This window comes from Oncorhynchus gorbuscha, unplaced genomic scaffold (genome assembly GCF_021184085.1).
Source record: "Oncorhynchus gorbuscha isolate QuinsamMale2020 ecotype Even-year unplaced genomic scaffold, OgorEven_v1.0 Un_scaffold_968, whole genome shotgun sequence".
Classification (NCBI taxonomy): domain Eukaryota; kingdom Metazoa; phylum Chordata; class Actinopteri; order Salmoniformes; family Salmonidae; genus Oncorhynchus; species Oncorhynchus gorbuscha.
In genome coordinates, this window is record NW_025745899.1 from 151,706 (window position 1) to 160,061 (window position 8,356).

The window sequence follows — 8,356 nt, forward strand, 5'->3', positions numbered from 1 at the left end:
GACTTTATGGTCGATGATGTTAGCAAGCTAGCTAGTTAGCGTTAGCCTAGTCCTACTGCTAAGTTAACCAGCGAGCTAGAGAATCTAACAACGTTAAATATTATATTAAATGTAATAACAGCTTGATGACAACAACAAAAAAAATGTGTGTTTTAAAAGAAAAGTGGCTTATATATACGCCATAAAGCTTGTAAAGAGCTCCAATATTTCGGCCCTGTTGTCCCGAAGTGGCTGAACGGTTCATGTTGATGACACGTTCCGTCCACTAGATTATACGTCACACGCTGGCAGCGTCACCTGAAAGACGCACATCGCCATCTGCTGACTGGAGTTGAGAAACGCAGTTGAGAGAAGTTTTATTATTTTTTATAATTTCTTTTCATTAAATAATATTATTGTATTTATGATACCAGTTTATCATAGACCCCCCCCCCCATTCTGATACTGACCAGAACTGGTCCTGTGTAGCTCATTTGGTAGAGCATGGCGCTTATAACGCCAGGGTAGTGGGTTCGATCCCCGGGACCACCCATACGTAGAATGTATGCACACATGACTGTAAGTCGCTTTGGATAAAAGCGTCTGCTAAATGGCATATATTATATTATTATTATATTATTATATTATTATTATATTATATTAACTCTGTATTTATAATACCAGTTTATTATAGACCCCCCCCATTCTGTTACTGACCAGAACTCTGTATTTATAATACCAGTTTATTATACACCCCCCCATTCTGATACTGACCAGAACTCTGTATTTATAATACCAGTTTATTATAGACCCCCCCCCCATTCTGATCCTGACCAGAACTCTGTATTTATAATACCAGTTTATTATAGACCCCCCCATTCTGATACTGACCAGAACTCTGTATTTATAATACCAGTTTATTATACACCCCCCATTCTGATACTGACCAGAACTCTGTATTTATAATACCAGTTTATTATAGACCCCCCATTCTGATACTGACCAGAACTCTGTATTTATAATACCAGGTTATTATACACCCCCCCATTCTGATACTGACCAGAACTCTGTATTTATAATACCAGTTTATTATACACCCCCCCATTCTGATACTGACCAGAACTCTGTATTTATAATACCAGTTTATTATACCCCCCCCGTTCTGATACTGACCAGAACTCTGTATTTATAATACCAGTTTATTATACACCCCCCCCCCATTCTGATACTGACCAGAACTCTGTATTTATAATACCAGTTTATTATACACCCCCCATTCTGATACTGACCAGAACTCTGTATTTACAATACCAGTTTATTATACACCCCCCCATTCTGATACTGACCAGAACTCTGTATTTATAATATCAGTTTATTATAGACCCCCCCATTCTGATACTGACCAGAACTCTGTATTTATAATACCAGTTTATTATAGTTTATTATAGACCCCCTCATTCTGATCCTGACCAGAACTCTGTATTTATAATACCAGTTTATTATACACCCCCCATTCTGATACTGACCAGAACTCTGTATTTATAATACCAGTTTATTATACACCCCCCCCCATTCTGATACTGACCAGAACTCTGTATTTATAATACCAGTTTATTATAGACCCCCCATTCTGATACTGACCAGAACTCTGTATTTATAATACCAGTTTATTATAGACCCCCCATTCTGATACTGACCAGAACTCTGTATTTATAATACCAGTTTATTATAGACCCCCCCCATTCTGATACTGACCAGAACTCTGTATTTATAATACCAGTTTATTATAGACCCCCCATTCTGATACTGACCAGAACTCTGTATTTATAATAAACTGGTATTATAAATACAGAGTTCTGGTCAGTATCAGAATGGGGGTCTATAATAAACTGGTATTATAAATACAGAGTTCTGGTCAGTATCAGAATGGGGGTGTATAATAAACTGGTATTATAAATACAGAGTTCTGGTCAGGATCAGAATGAGGGGGGGTCTATAATAAACTGGTATTATAAATACAGAGTTCTGGTCAAGGCAGAGTTCATCTCAGCCCATGCCTCCCTCCAGTCCCTCGACTTCTTGGCCCTGACGGAAACATGGATCACCACAGACAACACTGCTACTCCTACTGCTCTCTCTTCGTCCGCCCACGTGTTCTCGCACACCCCGAGAGCGTCTGGTCAGCGGGGTGGTGGCACCGGGATCCTCATCTCTCCCAAGTGGTCATTCTCTCTTTCTCCCCTTACCCATCTGTCTATCGCCTCCTTTGAATTCCATGCTGTCACAGTCACTAGCCCTTTCAAGCTTAACATCCTTATCATTTATCGCCCTCCAGGTTCCCTCGGAGAGTTCATCAATGAGCTTGATGCCTTGATAAGCTCCTTTCCTGAGGACGGCTCACCTCTCACAGTTCTGGGCGACTTTAACCTCCCCACGTCTACCTTTGACTCTTTCCTCTCTGCCTCCTTCTTTCCACTCCTCTCCTCTTTTGACCTCACCCTCTCACCTTCCCCCCCTACTCACAAGGCAGGCAATACGCTCGACCTCATCTTTACTAGATGCTGTTCTTCCACTAACCTCATTGCAACTCCCCTCCAAGTCTCCGACCACTGCCTTGTATCCTTTTCCCTCTCGCTCTCATCCAACACCTCCCACACTGCCCCTACTCGGATGGTATCGCGCCGTCCCAACCTTCGCTCTCTCTCCCCCGCTACTCTCTCCTCTTCCATCCTATCATCTCTTCCCTCCGCTCAAACCTTCTCCCACCTATCTCCTGATTCTGCCTCCTCAACCCTCCTCTCCTCCCTCTCTGCATCCCTTGACTCTCTATGTCCCCTATCCTCCAGGCCGGCTCGGTCCTCCCCTCCCGCTCCGTGGCTCGATGACTCATTGCGAGCTCACAGAACAGGGCTCCGGGCAGCCGAGCGGAAATGGAGGAAAACTCGCCTCCCTGCGGACCTGGCATCCTTTCACTCCCTCCTCTCTACATTTTCCTCCTCTGTCTCTGCTGCTAAAGCCACTTTCTACCACGCTAAATTCCAAGCTTCTGCCTCTAACCCTAGGAAGCTCTTTGCCACCTTCTCCTCCCTCCTGAATCCTCCGCCCCCTCCCCCCCCCTCCTCCCTCTCTGCAGATGACTTCGTCAACCATTTTGAAAAGAAGGTCGACGACATCCGATCCTCGTTTGCTAAGTCAAACGACACCGCTGGTTCTGCTCACACTGCCCTACCCTATGCTCTGACCTCTTTCTCCCCTCTCTCTCCAGATGAAATCTCGCGTCTTGTGACGGCCGGCCGCCCAACAACCTGCCCGCTTGACCCTATCCCCTCCTCTCTTCTCCAGACCATTTCCGGAGACCTTCTCCCTTACCTCACCTCGCTCATCAACTCATCCCTGACCGTTGGCTACGTCCCTTCCGTCTTCAAGAGAGCGAGAGTTGCACCCCTTCTGAAAAAACCTACACTCGATCCCTCCGATGTCAACAATTACAGACCAGTATCCCTTCTTTCTTTTCTCTCCAAAACTCTTGAACGTGCCGTCCTTGGCCAGCTCTCCCGCTATCTCTCTCTGAATGACCTTCTTGATCCAAATCAGTCAGGTTTCAAGACTAGTCATTCAACTGAGACTGCTCTCCTCTGTATCACGGAGGCGCTCCGCACTGCTAAAGCTAACTCTCTCTCCTCTGCTCTCATCCTTCTAGATCTATCGGCTGCCTTCGATACTGTGAACCATCAGATCCTCCTCTCCACCCTCTCCGAGTTGGGCATCTCCGGCGCGGCCCACGCTTGGATTGCGTCCTACCTGACAGGTCGCTCCTACCAGGTGGCGTGGCGAGAATCTGTCTCCTCACCACGCGCTCTCACCACTGGTGTCCCCCAGGGCTCTGTTCTTGGCCCTCTCCTATTCTCGCTATACACCAAGTCACTTGGCTCTGTCATAACCTCACATGGTCTCTCTTATCATTGCTATGCAGACGACACACAATTAATCTTCTCCTTTCCCCCTTCTGATGACCAGGTGGCGAATCGCATCTCTGCATGTCTGGCAGACATATCAGTGTGGATGACGGATCACCACCTCAAGCTGAACCTCGGCAAGACGGAGCTGCTCTTCCTCCCGGGGAAGGACTGCCCGTTCCATGATCTCGCCATCACGGTTGACAACTCCACTGTGTCCTCCTCCCAGAGCGCCAAGAACCTTGGTGTGATCCTGGACAACACCCTGTCGTTCTCAACTAACATCAAGGCGGTGGCCCGTTCCTGTAGGTTCATGCTCTACAACATCCGCAGAGTACGACCCTGCCTCACACAGGAAGCGGCGCAGGTCCTAATCCAGGCACTTGTCATCTCCCGTCTGGACTACTGCAACTCGCTGTTGGCTGGGCTCCCTGCCTGTGCCATTAAACCCCTTCAACTCATCCAGAACGCCGCAGCCCGTCTGGTGTTCAACCTTCCCAAGTTCTCTCACGTCACCCCGCTGCTCCGTTCTCTCCACTGGCTTCCAGTTGAAGCTCGCATCCGCTACAAGACCATGGTGCTTGCCTACGGAGCTGTGAGGGGAACGGCACCTCAGTACCTCCAGGCTCTGATCAGGCCCTACACCCAAACAAGGGCACTGCGTTCATCCACCTCTGGCCTGCTCGCCTCCCTACCACTGAGGAAGTACAGCTCCCGCTCAGCCCAGTCAAAACTGTTCGCTGCCCTGGCCCCCAATGGTGGAACAAACTCCCTCACGACGCCAGGACAGCGGAGTCAATCACCACCTTCCGGAGACACCTGAAACCCCACCTCTTTAAGGAATACCTAGGATAGGTTAAGTAATCCCTCTCACCCCACCCCCCTAAGTTTTAGATGCACTATTGTTAAGTGACTGTCCCACTGGATGTCATAAGGTGAATGCACCAATTTGTAAGTCGCTCTGGATAAGAGCGTCTGCTAAATGACTTAAATGTAAATGTAAATGTAAATGTAATACCAGTTTATTATAGACCCCCCCCATTCTGATACTGACCAGAACTCTGTATTTATAATACCAGTTTATTATACACCCCCCCCCCCCCCCATTCTGATACTGACCAGAACTCTGTATTTATAATACCAGTTTATTATACACCCCCCCCCCCCCATTCTGATACTGACCAGAACTCTGTATTTATAATACCAGTTTATTATACACCCCCCCCCCCCCCATTCTGATACTGACCAGAACTCTGTATTTATAATACCAGTTTATTATAGACCCCCCTCCCATTCTGATACTGACCAGAACTCTGTATTTATAATACCAGTTTATTATAGACCCCCATTCTGATACTGACCAGAACTCTGTATTTATAATACCAGTTTATTATAGACCCCCCCCATTCTGATACTGACCAGAACTCTGTATTTATAATACCAGTTTATTATAGACCCCCCCCCATTCTGATACTGACCAGAACTCTGTATTTATAATATCAGTTTATTATAGACCCCCCCCATTCTGATACTGACCAGAACTCTGTATTTATAATACCAGTTTATTATAGACCCCCCCCCATTCTGATACTGACCAGAACTCTGTATTTATAATACCAGTTTATTATACACCCCCCATTCTGATACTGACCAGAACTCTGTATTTATAATACCAGTTTATTATAGACCCCCCTCATTCTGATACTGACCAGAACTCTGTATTTATAATACCAGTTTATTATCCACACCCCCCATTCTGATACTGACCAGAACTCTGTATTTATAATACCAGTTTATTATCCACACCCCCCATTCTGATACTGACCAGAACTCTATATTTATAATACCAGTTTATTATACACCCCCCTCATTCTGATACTGACCAGAACTCTGTATTTATAATACCAGTTTATTATCCACACCCCCCATTCTGATACTGACCAGAACTCTGTATTTATAATACCAGTTTATTATACACCCCCCATTCTGATACTGACCAGAACTCTGTATTTATAATACCAGTTTATTATAGACCCCCCCCATTCTGATACTGACCAGAACTCTGTATTTATAATACCAGTTTATTATTTATTCTGATACTGACCAGAACTCTGTATTTATAATACCAGTTTATTATAGACCCCCCATTCTGATACTGACCAGAACTCTGTATTTATAATACCAGTTTATTATACACCCCCCCATTCTGATACTGACCAGAACTCTGTATTTATAATACCAGTTTATTATAGACCCCCCCATTCTGATACTGACCAGAACTCTGTATTTATAATACCAGTTTATTATAGACCCCCCATTCTGATACTGACCAGAACTCTGTATTTATAATACCAGTTTATTATACACCCCCCATTCTGATACTGACCAGAACTCTGTATTTATAATACCAGTTTATTATAGACCCCCACCCCCCCATTCTGATACTGACCAGAACTCTGTATTTATAATACCAGTTTATTATAGACCCCCTCATTCTGATACTGACCAGAACTCTGTATTTATAATACCAGTTTATTATACACCCCCCCATTCTGATACTGACCAGAACTCTGTATTTATAATACCAGTTTATTATAGACCCCCCCCATTCTGTTACTGACCAGAACTCTGTATTTATAATACCAGTTTATTATACACCCCCATTCTGATACTGACCAGAACTCTGTATTTATAATACCAGTTTATTATAGACCCCCCATTCTGATACTGACCAGAACTCTGTATTTATAATACCAGTTTATTATAGACCCCCCATTCTGATACTGACCAGAACTCTGTATTTATAATACCAGTTTATTATACACCCCCCCCCATTCTGATACTGACCAGAACTCTGTATTTATAATACCAGTTTATTATAGACCCCCCATTCTGATACTGACCAGAACTCTGTATTTATAATACCAGTTTATTATACCCCCCCCCCCATTCTGATACTGACCAGAACTCTGTATTTATAATACCAGTTTATTATACACCCCCCGTTCTGATACTGACCAGAACTCTATATTTATAATACCAGTTTATTATACACCCCCGCCCCATTCTGATACTGACCAGAACTCTGTATTTATAATACCAGTTTATTATAGACCCCCATTCTGATACTGACCAGAACTCTGTATTTATAATACCAGTTTATTATACCCCCCCATTCTGATACTGACCAGAACTCTATATTTAATACCTGTCTTCTGTCCAATGACATGTTGCTAGACGGGATAGTCTTCTGTCCAATGACATGTTGCTAGATGGGATAGTCTTCTGTCCAATGACATGTTGCTAGATGGGATAGTCTTCTGTCCAATGACATGTTGCTAGAAGGGATAGTCTTCTGTCCAATGACATGTTGCTAGACGGGATAGTCTTCTGTCCAATGACATGTTGCTAGACGGGATAGTCTTCTGTCCAATGACATGTTGCTAGACGGGATAGTCTTCTGTCCAATGACATGTTGCTAGACGGGATAGTCTTCTGTCCAATGACATGTTGCTAGACGGGATAGTCTTCTGTCCAATGACATGTTGCTAGATGGGATAGTCTTCTGTCCAATGACATGTTGCTAGATGGGATAGTCTTCTGTCCAATGACATGTTGCTAGATGGGATAGTCTTCTGTCCAATGACATGTTGCTAGACGGGATAGTCTTCTGTCCAATGACATGTTGCTAGATGGGATAGTCTTCTGTCCAATGACATGTTGCTAGATGGGATAGTCTTCTGTCCAATGACATGTTGCTAGATGGGATAGTCTTCTGTCCAATGACATGTTGCTAGATGGGATAGTCTTCTGTCCAATGACATGTTGCTAGACGGGATAGCCCCAACGTCAAAACAGTTTTAACGTGTCCAAATCAATAACCAATATGCAGAAACAGTTTGTGATATATTGAAAACCTAAATATAAAATGTACTATCTACACAAACACAATAGGATTCATATTGCTTGTATATATTTTTTTTTTAACTGTCCAAGCACCAAAAACGCTGTTGTTTTGACAAGAGGCCATAACTCACCGATACGGGTCGCTAAAATAAATGGAACGCAACACTTATTTGTCATCACTCGCATCGATATCGTGTTGAAATCAATCGTGCCGAGAGCAGGGAGATGAGGTTTTCCGTCCTGTTAAAACTAACAGCTCAAAAACCACACGGAATCTGGGAGTAATGTGCACATCCCTGGTTAGAGGACAACATCACTGGTTAGAGGACAACATCACTGGTTAGAGGACAACATCACTGGTTAGAGGACAACATCCCTGGTTAGAGGACAACATCCCTGGTTAGAGGACAACATCACTGGTTAGAGGACAACATCACTGGTTAGAGGACAACATCACTGGTTAGAGGACAACATCACTGGTTAGAGGACAACATCACTGGTTAGAGGACAACATC